Source organism: Tachypleus tridentatus, chromosome 6 (assembly GCF_004210375.1).
Source record: "Tachypleus tridentatus isolate NWPU-2018 chromosome 6, ASM421037v1, whole genome shotgun sequence".
Classification (NCBI taxonomy): domain Eukaryota; kingdom Metazoa; phylum Arthropoda; class Merostomata; order Xiphosura; family Limulidae; genus Tachypleus; species Tachypleus tridentatus.
In genome coordinates, this window is record NC_134830.1 from 97,833,291 (window position 1) to 97,850,332 (window position 17,042).

At 34.2% G+C, this 17,042-nt stretch overlaps 1 protein-coding gene across 3 annotated transcripts in view; it reads left to right on the forward strand.

Annotated features, from left to right (window-relative positions):
* LOC143253134 (uncharacterized) overlaps positions 1–17,042 on the forward strand; it is a 331,617-nt gene that overhangs the window by 119,660 nt on the left and 194,915 nt on the right. Inside the window, exon 2 of one of the 3 annotated variants that reach the window (XM_076506466.1) lies at positions 4,492–4,591. The exons of the other annotated variants lie outside the window; for them this stretch is intronic. The gene's annotated coding sequence lies outside the window, so the exon portion shown is untranslated. The remainder of the gene's footprint in view (positions 1–4,491; positions 4,592–17,042) is intronic. 3 annotated transcript variants of the gene reach the window in all.

Here is a 17,042-nt window from a genome sequence, read left to right on the forward strand (position 1 = left end):
AATATTACCAAAATAGGAGCGTATTCAACTATATGCTACGTTATAGCCTTTTTTCTGATGTCTTCAATTATTTGATTATGAAACTTTGTATTATATTAAGGCTTATTCTGAAATATAAGTATATGCTGTTTTATCAAAGGTTTCTTCTCACTGTTTTTAGCTTAGTCCTTGCTTTTGATGTAAATATGTATGTATACATGAATATTAATTAGCCAGCTTGTACCAATAAATTTACTTTGTTGATAATATGTCTACAGAAACGTATATTCTTAATCAAGTACCTATAAAACACTTACTTCATTATTTAGTTGAAAAATTTATGACAATTATTCATCGTACATGGTGTATCAGATATTGATGTGGGTATTATATCATCATTCCATGAGTAAAATATGTATATCTTGCTAACTTTAACTAAAAATTAGAGACTTTTAAGGAAAAATAAAAGTTAGTAGCCTAAATATTTTAGATCAAGGATATCGAAGTTTGTAAAGTAGAATAGTTTACCCATTATTGTCTGAAAATGCCCTTGTCTTTTATCCCTAGCCTCCTTTTCTATACCAATATATTTTTACTGTTTAGTTAATCATATTCAGTCCTAATAAATCACAAAAACATCTCTAGTGACGTTTATGCTAATTAAAATGACTGAACGTTCTGTATGCTTCTGAAATAATATAAATTGTGGAGCAATGAATTATAACTCAAACAAGAATTAGGCCAAACAGCAGAGGGTGTTCTAAAAAAATGGCTAAATAGAGAAAGTGGTAATTCACAAGAATCCCTGCAAGGTTATTCTTATGAAAAACATAGACTGTAAAAATTCGTACTTCACATGAAACTAAAAATCAACACTGAAAAACAAAGTAAAATAGCTATATGCAATAACCTGAATACAGAAAGACACTTCACAGACAAACATTTGGATACAGGCATGTGCTGGAAATGGAAATCATCCACATATCTTCATATATAAATGGACCACATATCAGTGGTATGTAATAAAACATTTAACACATAAATCACACATGAAATATTGTATATATATATGTTTGCAAATTACAGCAGATATACAACAATATAGAAAGCGTTGCGAGTCATTACTGTGAGACATTTTATAAATCCACTTTAGAATGATCCAGGTAACATTTGATTCATTATTAAACGATATACTGCCTAAAATATCATGCGTAGGTACTGGCCGGAAACTGTTCATGCAAGAAACCAGTTATTTGATGTTATATTGTTGGTAAGCGATCAATTACGAATCTTTGAAGTATGTATTGAAATATACTTCTTTTTAAAACAAATGTCCATCGAATATTTCGTAAAGTAGTTGATAGAAATAAAATGATTTTTATCAATAAATGTGTTTTTGAAAGTTAATATCTGTTCTAATTTAGTGGAAGGTTTTAACATCTATTTATTTCTGGAAATCTTTCCCGTCTTTCATCGACGGAACATACTTGATTTTAAAGCCAGTATTGAACGATGTCAAAAGCTGAGTTTAAGTGTAATACTAGTTTGATTTTGTTGATAATATCATAAATTATTATGGTCAGAAAGTACCATATAGTCTGTTTAATACTTACTTTCAGGGTACGGCATGGCCAAGCGTGTTAAGGCGTGCGACTCGTAATCTGAGGGTCGCGGGTTTGCATCCCTGTCGCGCCAAACATGCTCGCCCTTTCAGCCGTGGGGGCGTTATAATGTAACGCTCAATCCCACTATTTGTTGATAAAAGAGTAGCCCAAGAGTTGGCGGTGGGTGGTGATAACTAGCTGCCTTTCCTCTCGTCTTACACTGCTAAATTAGGGACAGCTAGCACAGATAGTCCTCGAGTAGCTTTGTGCGAAATTAAAAAAACGAACAAACAAACTTACTTTCAGATATTTTAAAATAAGATTATTTATTTACATCATCTTATACATAATTATAACTGAAGTACTTAGCAGTTATTTATACAATTTGTTTCAATTTTTGTGTTTATTGGTCAGATAAGTTTAAAATATTAAAATCTGCTTGAATACCTACTCAGATTGATGTTATGTGTAAAGGACACGGGAAAAGATGTAAATAATTTTTCTAGCGGAGAATGCTTAAAAGACGTAATAATTTGGCCGAGAGAGGAATATTTAATTGACATAATGAATCGGCCTAGAAGGGGAATGCTTAAAGGAGATAACGCTTTGGCCTAAAGGAGAATATTTAAAATACATAAAATGGTTTGGCCCAGAGGAGAATACGTAAAAGGCTTTATAGTTTGACCTATAGGAGAATATCTAAAAGCAGTAGTGGCTGAATTTCAACAGAAAGCCAAATTATCCACTTTTATTGTATCAATTGATTATTATTGATGGATGCCACGATACTATAAAAACACCACCTGTTGTTATGGATCTTATGCTAACCACACAGGATTACAAGTTATTTGTGGTCACGGGCCTAGATGTATCAACTGTTTCTGTAGATATCCTGCATCTGTGCATAAAATATGAATGTTAATAGTGTTGAATTCTGGACAAAATAAAGTGTAGTCATGAGTGTTTTTTTTTACAGATGATGGACATCACAATAATAACCTACCACAGTCTCTCGAATAGTTCTTCATGGTTACTTTTAAAGATGATGGATATCTCTCAAGAAAACAGATAAATTTCAACAATAAACTGCCGACAACACGTGTTGTTATAGACTTGCCCTTTTGAAAGGACATTTTAGAAGATTAGAGTCATTGGATTCGAGCTAAACTGACGTAATTCCTTTATATCTGTTTGACTCACGTGTGTTACATAATGTCTTGAAATTGCAACGAGATTGAGGACTTCACAGAATCATGTGACAGTTGCCATTATGAATGGAAAAATAGCGAACTTGATACGAACCTGGAATTTATGGTGCCATTACAGGCTGTATCGAAAGAAATTGTTTGAAAAACTTGATTTTTTAAGTTACAAATTTCATTGTAAAATAGCGTCTAAAGCAGAAAAGTTGCTAAAAAGTTTAATATTCATAAAAGAAAAATAAAGTATTTACTTCGTTGAGAATTATATTTCCTAATATGTTTAATACATTTACCCGTCCTTCCTACAAAAATAAAATAAAGCTTATTGCAAAATATTCATCACACAGCATTAAACTAATATTTCTAAAACATTTTGAAACAAAAATAGTATTGAGATTTGCATAGAAAGTAATCAGTTAACCGGTCATTTATGCGCAGTTTTGACCGACCCTTAAAACCAATGATTAAGTACTTGTTAGCCACTTAGATTTAACATTTGAACACAGAAACACGTAACTCATGCTAAGCCAATGATTAAGATGCTTGTAAAATACTAAAATCAATCATTATAACAGAGAAATACGAGTTCCTCTCTATCACAGTTACAAACATGTAGTACAGTTTACAGTATAATAGCAGAAGTGGGATTATTTACTGAACAAATAATAAAAGGATTTTCTTGTAACAAAACTGCATTAAGGAAAGTTGTGTGTTTTAAAACACTGTACAAATATGAAGAAACACGAGGGATTTCGCAACAGTTGAGCAAGTAATGATTGTGTTCTTTTTGTAGCGTTCGTTTGCGAAAAAGTTTTCTCCTATTCTAATCTTTTATTCTATATACGCATAGAAAAAAATATAAATTTAGGTGAATATTAACTTATAACATGAAAAACATAAAATATAGCATGCTATTGTATTATTGAAATCAATAATAAAATTTTATGTGGTAATAATTAGTTAGTTAGTTATCACCATTAGATTGTGTTTGTTTGTTTGTTTTGGAATTTCGCACAAAGCTACTCGAGGGCTATCTGTGCTAGCCGTCCCTAATTTAGCAGTGTAAGACTAGAGGGAAGGCAGCTAGTCATCACCACCCACCGCCAACTTTTGGGCTACTCTTTTACCAACGAATAATGGGATTGACCGTCACATTATACACCCCCACGGCTGGGAGGGCGAGCATGTTTAGCGCAACGCGGGCGCGAACCCGCGACCCTCGGATTACGAGTCGCACGCCTTACGCGCTTGACCATGCCAGACCCACCATTAGATTCCATCAAGGAACATAGGGCCGCAATCGCTTGCGGATTCTTCAACAGGTATTTAAGTGAGTAGGTTGTTAGCCCACTGCACCGATCCGTCACTAATTTAGCAGTGTAAGACTAGAGGAAAGGCAGCCAGTCATCACCACCCACCGCCAACTCTTGGGCTACTCGTTTATCAACGAATAGTGGGATTGACCGTAAAATTATAACGCCCCCACGGCTGGGAGGGCGAGCATGTTTGGCGCGACGCGGGCGCGAACCCGCCACCCTCGGATTATAAGTCGCACGCCTTACGCGCTTGGCCATGCCAGGCCTATGGTAATAATTACCTGAATATAATTCAACAGTTTCTTATATGTTCGATATTTTTAATTTGTTTTTCTCTTACTTATTTGTGTATAATAGTGCTGATTATTTACTGTGTTCTTTCTTTGGTAGTTTTGCGCTGAAAAAGATTGGGCCAGAAGAAATTAGAAATGGACACCCTGTATATACCTGGTAGTTACGTAATATGTGAAAATACTATACAATTATTATGGTAATTATGCTTTGGGACTGTGTGGTAACAAAATTAGTTGGATCAGAGAAATATACTAAATCATTTTAATTTCTGTCTGTTTTGGATTGACTTTTGCTTTGACGGGGTCGTAGGCAAACGAGTCTTTAAGATCCAGGTATATTTCTAGATACATACAAAAAGTGTGAGAAAAGGCACAAATATGGAATGTATGTGAATGTGTACAGTACTTAATGATGGCACACTCAGTGAATAAAGACCAGCAGTTTTTGAAACAGTGAATCAAATGTTATCCACACACGAAGATATTAAAATGTGAGCATCTGAATTTGTATCACAGAGTATATTTGAAAGCATTGTAGCTGTGCCATTTCTACTCTAAAAGTTTATCCTAAAATTATTTAAAATGTTTGAGTATTTGTATGTTTGAAGTGTATTGTATATACAGTTTGAGTAAGAAAACAAAGCCGTATTCATATAACGTAATTGAGAATATTTGTCGGCGCAACTTTATTTTAAACAAATTTCGAAAATGTCTTTTTTTTTTCAACAATCATATGAGCCATTGTTTGATTAACACAAACGGGTTATTCACTCATCACATTCATTAAACCTATGGTGTAGTATTTTCTGGAAGTTAGTTAACTAAATAAATTGGAGGATCATTATTTGTAGGTATGTTTGACAAATAAGAAAAGAACAAATGCTTCACTTTAGAAAAGTAATTGTTCTCACCTTACCCATAACATGTTCTTCCTGTCGGAAGAGGTATTCTCTACGTCATTAAATTAAACGTTCTGTTTCACGAATGTCCAGGTAAGTTTTTGTGTGCATTAGTTGTAAGGTTACAAAGTAATGATTAAAGTCCTGTAAACGGTGACTTTTTTATACTCACTACCTAGAAATCTCTTGTTATTAAAATTAATGTTTTGATTTGCAATGACTTTTTGTAAATATTCACATCTTGACGTATAAGTTGAGCAAATTTTCTCCATATTAAATATAAAGGAAATAATTTTCATTTGAAATCGAGGTAAGTCTTGACATAGAAGTCTTAACCTAATTTCCTGTTTTTCATTTTTACCCTAAACGTAAAAAAGCCCTTTCGTAATAAATATTTTTTGTGGTCCACTTCAGAGCTACGAAATTAAAAAGACACATTTATTAACTGTAGCTTCTTGTTGTTTAGCTATCCTTAATATTAGAAAAATCTATTTACCATAACCCTTTGTCTTCTCATTTACCACTATTCTAAATATGACAGTTGTTATAAAAATGTTAATAAACTATATGTAAACTAGCCTAATGACATCTTCAGCTCTGTCCTAAATATAACGAAGTTTATCCTAATGACAGTTAATATATCACTAACCATAAAAATATTAATAAACTATATTTAAATTATCTAAATGTCGTCTTTATTTCTGTGTTAAATGTAACAAACTGTTTTCTAATGACAGTTCATCCATTACTACCCACAAAAGATGTTAATAAAATCTATTCAAACGTCATCTGAATAGGTACTCTCCAAATCACGAATTGAACATCCTAATGCAATTTTTTACCGAATTCACTTCTGTCCAAAATGCCTCTAATGTACCTTTGTCTTCCTTATAAGTTACATCGACAAGTGTAATGGATTACTTGTAGAACCGAGTTTATTGCACATACCACACACACTGTAAACATATTTACCCCTGAATAACTATCAATATTGAATTGAATCAGAAATGATTGGTTTTCTTCAGAGCCTGTTAAACAGATCATATCTTGTAAGTCTGATTGTGTGGTCATTAATACGCACCTAAATAATAACTGTAGAATTTTAAGTTCTTGGCCTCTGTAGATTATTAAACTCTTGCTCGGCAACAATCTTAAAAGTCGTTCATTACCTTCTTAAAGCTTCAGAACCTGTTTGGTCTTCAATAGTTTTCAAGTGTGATTAATTAGTTCTTCTTTCTAACAATAGTGTATTCATACATTAAGCTTTAACTCTTTCAGCGGTCTTAAAACCAATTCACTATTGTAATAAATATAAAAACTGAGTTAAAGTGTCGTTTGTGTTGAAAGGAATGATTAGCTAATTATTTTAATCGTGATGTCATAAAATATTTGTTTGCTTGATTTTTCAAGCAAAGCCACATTGGGTTTGGTTTGGTTTTTTGAATTTCGCGCAAAGCTACACGAGGGCTATCTGCACTAGTCGTCCTTAATTTAACAGTGTAAGACTCGAAAGAAGGCAGCTAGTCATTACCGCCCACCGCCAATTCATGGGCTACTCTTTTACCAACGAATAATAGGATTAACCGTCACTGAAAGGGCAAGTATGTTTGGTGAGACTGTCTGTTGTACACATCGCTGAGTATTGAAGTCCGAATTTTAGGTTTAAAAACCGTTCAATTTATCCTTGTTCCAACGGGAGCTTTTTCTGTATTAACATAAACTCAACTTAAACAGTCAGATCTTCTTTCATTGTATTTTATCATAATTTTTTTTTTTAAATAACACAGTTTACCTTCTGCACTTCTCAGTATAATATACACATTCATGATTGCTTTTCTTAAAATACGAAACATCAGTTTTATCATTATCGATTTATCTTTATATTTTCTTAAAATTACAAATAAGACACAAAAGTAATTCTACAACATTTAGTATAATGATCATATGATTTATCTTTTTAACTCAGTTACTTCAGAATGTTTACGGTAGTAGCGAGGTAGAGTTAGATATTATTGTTAAGACTCGGCAACTACGCATGTATTTCTTATATACAATACTATAGTTTCAGCTCATCTTAAATGAACCAATAAATTTACTTTTACACTTTGACACATCTATTTATTACTATTTTTATCCTAGATGGTCCTTTTTTGTGTATTATTAGCGTCAGACTCATTGTAATAGAATCTTATTGATTTAATATAAGTGTAATACAATGATAAGGGCGTTGTTTTGCATAATTATCAAGGTACAAAAGTAACACCATAAATGGTATAGTAAAGTTACCAATGTCGAGAATCATCAAATACTTTGCAGTGTAATCCTATTTAGTGAATGAACTTTTGACAATGAAAACCGACTTACTAAAGCGTTATCTTTTTTGTTTGAAACGGAAAAAACTGCAATATCATTCTCTGATTAAGTTGACAAATAACTAAAAGGCCACTGTGTTGGTTCATGCAGTGAGAACCCAGTCATCGGTAATACGTTTTAATTTATCGAAACAAACTGAAATACAAAGTTTTTCTGGTTAAGTGCAGGAGAAACTAAAAAGAAAATTATTATACTCTTCTAAATCTAACTGTTACTTTTGATTTATTTTTGCTTTTATTAAATATTGTTTGCCTTAAAAACTTTAAGTAACAATTTGATAACATGATCCATTTATCTCAGGTACTGAATGCATTTTTGATACTATGGACAACGAAAACCGTATAAGTGCTATAACTTTCTTAACTGTATTTAATTTATTCAGGAAGCATATGACAGTTTGGCGTGTATTATTACTCACTCTCTGTTTTATAGTTTAATGATTTGAAGCTAGAACTGAGAAGGGAATTAACCATGAGTGAAAGCCATCAAAATCCCTGTACATTATAAAATGCACATTTAGCCAGATAACCTTTTTATACTAGATGATAGGCATTAAAAATATTTTAAACTCTTCCTGATTTTTCATTAACCTGGAGGAACAAAGAAAGTTATAACAACAATATATTTTAAAGATGTGGTCTTGCATCCAACGTGCTTGAGAGCTATATTATAAATCACTAGGACCATCATGAACACGATGTTTGAATAAAATATTCTTGCATACTCTGTAATTCTCGTTAGACAACTTCATATATTTACATAAATCAAAGATTGTGGATGTTCATTAGATTTAATTCTGGGGACTCAGAGCAAAGTATAATGTCATATGCTTAAAGCTAGGTTCATTGATCGAATGATGTAACTTTGTCATTCAAAGATGTTACTGAATTTATAGTGCAGAATAAAGTATTATCCACAAAAACAAAGAGCTCACAATATCTCTTTTATACAGAACTAGCTAATAAGTTATACTATTCAAATTATAATATAGTCACAGTCTAAAAAAGTGAAAGATTAAAAAGAGTGTTAATTTATAGAAACCTACTTAACATTCCAGCAAAATATTATTTATATATAAAATAGCAAATGCCTCTTGGAACATTTCGATTTTAATTTTTTATAACAACAGTGATTACCAACTATAAAATGTGAAGTCGGTCCAACACCTTGACTGTATATGAGATATGATTATCTAATGGATCGTTCACAACTGTCTCTTCTCATTCCATGTGTTGTTTGAATAAGGAAAATTTCATTGCGTTTAGTGTTGTGCAAAACAGGCGATATTCGATTCAGTTCAAATCAGCTTACTCGATATGGTAAAAATCATGTAAATATGTATATAAACGTATAATTTGTCATACACATAAACAAGTCCGAACAAAAATCAAGAACGTTGAACTAATCGAAAGGATTCCCAGGTTACAGGCTATAATATGGGATGTAAAACGTATCCTAGGTTTTGGAGGTGACTGCCTTATTAATTGTTTTTCTCTTACTTTATCTTGGAGAGCAGCCACCTTCCCACAAGTGTCTGCAGACAGTGAAGGGTGATATAGATGTTGGACATGGTAGGCTTTCACGCGAACATCTCGCTCTTCTAGTTTCTATTAGTAATCATTTGATTATTTTATTATTCCTCATGTGAGATTGGCGAACGAAGGTTAAGGTTGATAGACTGTGATCCCCACCTCAATGCGGGTCCTACTTCCACAGTCACCTCCAAAACCTAGGGTACATTTTCTATTCCACATTATAGCCTGTACCCTAGGGATCCATTTGATTGGTTCAGCGTTTTTTATTTTTGTTTGAGTTGTTTTTGTTTATAGCAAATTATCATTAGTCAGAAGTTTGGATTTGCTGTTTTTAACGCAGACGTTTCTTTGTATTTTGTCTTATTTTACTTCATTGTTCAGTATTAATATTCTGTGTGTATTTATAAATATAAACCGAAAAACATATATACTAAAACACATTGTTCTCTCCACGCGTTTTTTTTTTCTTTGATGCTCCTAGCTTATCTTTGAAGCTATTCTTTCAATCAGTCGACGAAGGAAGTGTAGTTGTCTCCTTCACAAAAAGAAACATTTCTGTTTTTAATACGTGTTTTTCTTAGACTGACCGCTCAGCAAGCACGAAGACTGACGGGTCGATGTTGATATCGAAGTGAAATTTTAGAAATTCCAAAATAATAATAATTTTCCAGTGATGTACTCTTCAAAGACAGCATTTTCATTAACTATACAGGAAATACAAAACTTAACAGACATATATTATATATAAGGAGTCCTGGAACACTTTACTTCAACACATAAAATGGTATTTCAGAATATAATTCCATATTTTCACCTGTTTTATTGCTTTATAAGTAAGCACAAAACAGAATACTTAACGTTTAAGTATGTTTATTTTAAGAGTAAAGCTGCTACTTCAACTTTCTCCACTGTGCCCACCACAGATATCGAATCCCGAATTCATGTAATTGATCCTGAAATTTATCTTTAACCTTCTAGAATCAACCCTGACACTTTGTCTACTGTACTCTGTTGAAATATGGACTTTTCTGTACTTAGCTGTCCCAGCATGGCCAGATGGGTTAAGGCGTTCGACTTTTAATCTGAGGGTCGTGGGTTTGAATCCCCTTCGCACCAAACATGCTCGCCCTTTCAGCCGTGGGGGCGTTATAATGTGACATTCAATCCCACTATTCGTTGGTAAAAGAGTAGCCCAATAGTTGGCGGTGGGTGGTGATGACTAGTTGCCTTCCCTCTAGTCATACATTGCTAAATTAGGAATGGCTAGCGCAGATAGCCCTCGAGTTGCTTTGCGCAAAATTCAAAACAAACAAACAAACTGTACTTAGCTTTTGTAATTCACAATTGACTAAGAGCAGGGAGACTCTAGCTCAGCTAGGGACGACAACAAGCAAATACTACGACAAACCAACTAACTATTACTCACCTATCTTTGTATATGTAAAATGCTTAAAATATCCCTAACTATACATTTGTGTGTGTTTGTTTAATGTACTCATGGTCGACATTGCTTCTTTTAGTATTACTTTTTATTATTTTAATTTTAAGATTTAGTGGCACGGTTCAAAGAACAGTGTGGTGAATAAAATAGTATTAAAATTTAGCATTCTCATGTCTTGTGAACTAAGTGGAACTTCCTCGTACCACATATTTCCTATATTCAAGGTTATTAGTAAATATTGCTGTTTATATAATCGGATTAATTTTTTACTATATTTTGACCTAGTGTATCCGTAACCTGCCACTGAATTAAACATAAGTAACGTCACCAATTTAGAATTGAGTTACTAAGTCGATACGCTTCGTATTTTTAAACGTACGGAAAAAACCATCCGGATTTAACTAGTTAAATCGTTTGCCTAAGGTTATCTGTTGTTGCTCACCTAGGAGGTTCAACCTATTCAAGCTTTACCTTTGTACATGTATTAAGATTAAGGCATGTAAAGACTTTAGTAAAGTTTTGCTCATCTGTCTTCACAGTACTGTTCTACTTTAGGGTTTCCAGAATTTTTATTTGTTTTTCTTTTATTATATTTTGAACAAAGAATTTAGCTGTCGATAGACAATAGACTGCTGTTCTATTTTTTTTGTTATTCTTTTTCAGGAATCAGATCAGACCTGAAAAGAGGACAGATTATTATATTTTACAGAACAACAATCTCTGTTTTAAGATCAACTTGGGAATCGATATCTGTGGCGCCCCCAGTGGCTCAGCGGTATGTCTGCGGACTTACAACGCTAAAAACCGGTTTTCGATACCCGTGGTGGGCATAACACAGATAGCCCATTGTGTAGCTTTGTGCTTAATTCAAAAACAACAACGATATCTGTGGTGGACACAATGGAGAAAGCCCACTGTGCAGCTTTACCCTTAAAATAAACATATTTAAACGTTAAATATTATGTTTTGTGCTAACAAATTAACAATTCAATAAAACAGGTGAATTATAAATTGGTGCAAAAGCATCTACTGCCAAAAGAGTTGAGTACAAAAACTTTTGATATGGTCAAACACCATTGAAAATGTATCTAAATAACAGCTATTCTCTAACATTTATAGGAGACGTACCAATACTTCAACAGCTCCACAATAATAATGCCAATAAATAATTCCCTAAAGATATTAAATTTTTGTGATCTATGTAGAATAATACTGAGTCCCATAAAATCATATTGTTACTTTATGATGCATAAATTATTTGTTTATTTGTGTAGAATGATTTTATGGATTACATGTAACCATACGTTACAACAAATTCTGATTATATACTACGGGATCCATTATCAAAAGAGAAGGTTATGTCAGAAATGCTTAGGAACATGAATATCAAGAGTGCTGCATATGAATTAACACCGAACATTATGAACTTTGAAAATTAAATTTAAGAGGTTATTTATGATCATATAAAAACTATGGACATTTTAAAATAGTTAATATCTGAAGAAATCGAAACCATAGAATTGTTGACTCCATAGGCTTTCATAAACGTGTGATGGATCACATTGTATGTGGACCTTTACTTATATATGAGTAACGCGAAAAGATCAATATTGCATTTCATTACTGCTGGATTTCGTATTGACCTCTTTGAATTTTATATAGAAAATGAGCAAGTTAATTATGAAATAATAAGTCAGCTCTTCACACTAAATTTTGTAACATAAAATATCACTAAAATACTCAGTATGATGCAGTAAGCAGCAATCATTTGAGTCATCTTTCTTATTGCATCTTGCTGAATCAACTTTCACGTATATAATGTTAGATTTTTTTTCTAATTTTATCCCACTTTCGAGTAAAAGTAGTTATAACAACAAAATGTTGGAATGTGCTATTTGTGATGACAAATTCCACGGCTCCTACGAATGTCAACTGGGCACTCACTGTGTCAATTGTAGTGCTTTCCACCCTTTTTACTTTCGTTTTTGCCCTAAGTGGGTGGAAGAGACAAAGGAAAAGCGTTTAGTGCTGTTAATAACATTTCTCTTACATAGGCTCAAAAATTATTATCCCCTACTCTATCTCGGACACATGTTGCTGCACTGTTTTACTACTACAGTGGGAATGCAGACAGTTCTTTCTGTACTTCCATCAGAGCCTTTTCGGCATCATGTGAAGTATCTCTGATCTCAACAGATAATCAAGATGACAAGTCAACGCCTACTCGTGTCTCTGTTCCCACCATTCCTACCAGTGATTGACTGGGTCCACTTTTTCAGCTTCTGCTTTTCGTATTAGCTCGGATCCATCTCTTTATTCCCAAGATAGAAAACAATTATTTGTTCCCGCCCTCAATCACTAGAATTTGCGTCTACTAACATAGAACTGCCCATTCGACCGAGGGCAGGATTCACGTAGGCTGATAGACCTCCTTCTAATAAAGAAAATTACGTGGTTGTAAACAGAAGGGTTCTCTGCCCAGTTCTCCTCTACCTGAGTAAAATGGGCCACTTTGCTACTGTGGAACTATCGAAGTTTCCATTGTAATCTAGACAACATTAAGGTCCTTAAATGATTTCTATTATCCTGTGTATCTTTTCTTAGAGGAAACATTCCTGAAACTTGCAGGTACAATCACTTTTCATCAGTTTTGTTTCTTTTTAACTGCATTGCTTTCTAGCAGACCCGTGCTCATGCTCGACAGGCCGAACGCCAAAGCCGAAAGGAATCTCGGATTAAATTCATAACAAGCATATCTTCTACCAACAATTCCCAAACCATGTAGGACAAGATTCGGATGATCAATGGGAGGTATGTTTCCTATTATTTTTCCATCTTAATCTCCAGTGGCCAGGAAGATGCTGATATATAGAGCATCGCTAATTCTTTAGCGAGAACATTATTATCATTTCAACACATCTGTCTCTTCCCCTGCTTTCATGGCCATGAAGTCTCGTGCAGAGCGATTGCCTCTTTCCTTTTAGATCAATCGTTTCTACGACTTTAATACACTGGTGGAACTCAAGCTTTCTCTTTATTGATTTAACAACATCTCAGTTGGACCTGATGAAGTTTTCTATGAGATGCTGTGTCATCTTTCTCCTGCCCCTCATGCTTTTTTCTTGATTCTCTTTTAAATGGATCTGTCAGGAGAACGTTTTTTGTAATATCTAGTACGAGGCTATTGTCCTACAATTTTCTAAACCTGGAAAGGATCCTAAGATTTGTTTTTCTATTTATCGTCCAACTGCTCCCACTGGTGGTTTGTGTAAAGTCTTGGAGAATATAGTTAATACTCGTTTTGTTTGACTCTTTGAATCAAAGAACCTTCTCTCGATCACCCAGTATGGGTTTCTTCGAAACTGCTCTACTGTGGACCACCTTATTCAACTTGAAATGTCGATCAGTGAAGCATTTCTCAAGAGAGAACACCTTTTTTCTGTTTTTCTCGATCTTAAGAAGATTTCTGACACTACGTATAGGTATGGCATTTTACAGGACCTCCATTTATATGGCTTGTATGGTCATTTGCCCGTTTTTATGCATAATTTTTCAACTCGACAGGCTAATCCAAGTCCCTGTGGGTTGGACTATTTACCGTTCTTTCACACAAAAATTTGGAGTTCCTCGAGGCTGTATCTTAAATGTCACAAGATTAATGCTATCACTACACAATTTCCTCCTACTCTTAGAAATTGGCTCTATGTCGACGACTTTCACATCTCGTGTCGTTTGTCAAGCATGGAGTTTATTAAGAGACAGCTTCAGACTGCCTCAATCACTTGTTAAAGTGGCTCATAGCAAATGGTTTTACCTTTTCTTTTATTAAACCGTTTGCATGCATTTTTGCCACCAATGGGGTCAACATCCCGATACAGAAATCAGTCTTGGTAGTATTGTTCTTTCGGTAGTCCCTGAGACAAAGTTCTTGTGGCTTATCTTTGACCGTAAGCTTACTTACATTTTTCACATAAAGCAGCTATATGTCAAATGCGTCTTTTGTTGTGGCTTATTAACATCCCCAAATGTCATCTTTCTCTGAATCATCTGAGGAAGGAAGTGGATACTCATGATTGGAATTACTGCATTCTCTTTGCTGAATATCTTTTAAAACATCCTTCTATTCTCGTTTACATGAATGTTTCGGAATCAGGTGACTCTCTGAGTTCTGTCATGGTGTGATGCGGCTCAGTAGTTGTTCACAGGATTATCTCTACAACTTCTGTGTTGACTGTCGAGTTGTATGCCATTTTTCTTCCTATGTATAAAGTATGTAGTATATATATATATTGTACTATTTACACTCACTTTCTTAGTATCTACTGGTCCTGGAATAGTTTCACTTTAGTTATTACCCTATTCTCGTTAATGTTCGAAAACGACTGGCCCATTTTTCTTTATCTTCTGTTTCTATCCGGTTTTTATGAATACCAGACCACATCTGTATTTTTTGGAATGAGCTTGCTGACACTGCAGCTAAGTCCATCTGCTCTGATGTAACAGCTGTGCCTGTCCCAGATGGCAGTCGACTTCATGTGAGCAACGTGATAACAAGCTTTCTCACATTAAACCTTCTTGAGCTCTTTGGCAGCTTTGATTCCATAAGAATTGAAAGATATTCTAGCTAGGCTAACGTACTGATCGTGAGTTTTTAACTCTCCGTTTTCTTTTATATGAGCCTGGCCCACCAATGTATGACCTCTGTGACACTCAATTCATAATAGTCCACCTTTTACTGTCATGATGTCATTTCGCTCGTGAAAGACGACATGATTGTAAACGTCTTTTATACGGGTTTACTCCTGATATTGGACATCGTCATTAGTTGGACACTGTCCAACTTAATCGTATTTTTAGATTTATACAAGCCACTGGTCTTTTTAATTCTATTTGATTCCTTGATCAGACTTTTCTTCATTGTTTAATTTTTAACTCGATTTATTTTTGCATTTTATGCACTTTTTTGCTTTTATGGAAAAGCAACTAGGCTATCCGCGCCAAACAAACAACCAATGAAACTGAACACCGATAATCGTTTGACATATTTTATATACAGGTGCAGAATGGGGTAGAGACTGCTGTTCAAAGTTTTCTAGACGTAATCGCTTACCTATGAGCGATTTTTGTTACTTGTTGTATTTTTATTAAATAAGAAGAATTCAGTGCTCACTGAACCTACCCCCCGTGAAGTCCTACTAGGGGACGCACTACAATGTCGAACAAGGATAGTGCCAGGCCTTCTTAAGCACTGCACCCAAACATCAACATCAGACAATTTTCACAATATTCATTGAGAGCACCCAACATGTACTCATTTGACCCAAGACCGTACGGGACCAGCCAATTGACCCTAAGGGGACGCCCCAAGGCCATTCGTCTACAGGTATTCAAGGCCGAAGTGATGTTCTGCACACCACTCAACCACTCTCCTCCTCTTTACGGCTCGTCATGCACAGCAACACGTGGTTGGATGTTCAGATCCCAGAGGAGGTAAACTGAAAGTACAGAACCTTTTCTGGGAAGTCCACTCACCAGGTACATGAATCCACTTCGAGGGATTCAGTGTTATAGCTCATAAGTATGAATTTTGTTTATCTTGGAATATATTTGTGCTTTTATAAAATCGTTATTTTTATGTTCTTTAACTAAATTTACAGATATGTTAAAGATTTTGAGGTCATTAGACTCCCTTTATTTTGTACGCTTTTATATTGCTATGTTTAGCACTTAAAGTTGCTCAACAGAACGTTAGGTTAAATTATTTTAGAATTACCCGTGTAGACCCCATCTACTCTTTCACAAAAATCTTCTAAATCAGTAGGGCCCCCAGTTACAATAAAAAGTGAACAATTTTTTTTAAGTATTGCATTTAATCTCACTAATTGCTTCTGGGGTACTCAGGGTATTTGATATAAAAAGTAGGTAATTTCAATATTTGTATTTTGGTCATTTCTTTACATTAAGTGACAAAATCCTTGATGACGAAAACCCCACTTGAAGTAAAAATGTATCTCAGAACAGCTGGTATGGATATTAACACCTTTACGAAAATAAAGTAGAGGACAACGTTTCGACCTTTTTGGTTCACCTTTATGATAACAAAGATGACTTAAGAAGGTCGAAACATTGTTCTCTGTTTTATTTAGGTAAAAGTGACAAAATATCGGATAGCGAGTAAACTCCACATGTAGTGAACGGTAAAGAGTAAGGTGTATTAAACAGTATAAAACAATTTAGTAATCTATGAATTATTTGATTAATGTATTTTATAAACTCAGACGAGGACTGCTATAATATTTCAAAACTTGTGGGAATGAATGTCAGATTATTGTAGGGAGGATTTAAGATCTAAGGGATAAACTTAGATTAAAGGGTCTTCCATGATATTTCATTGGGTGTT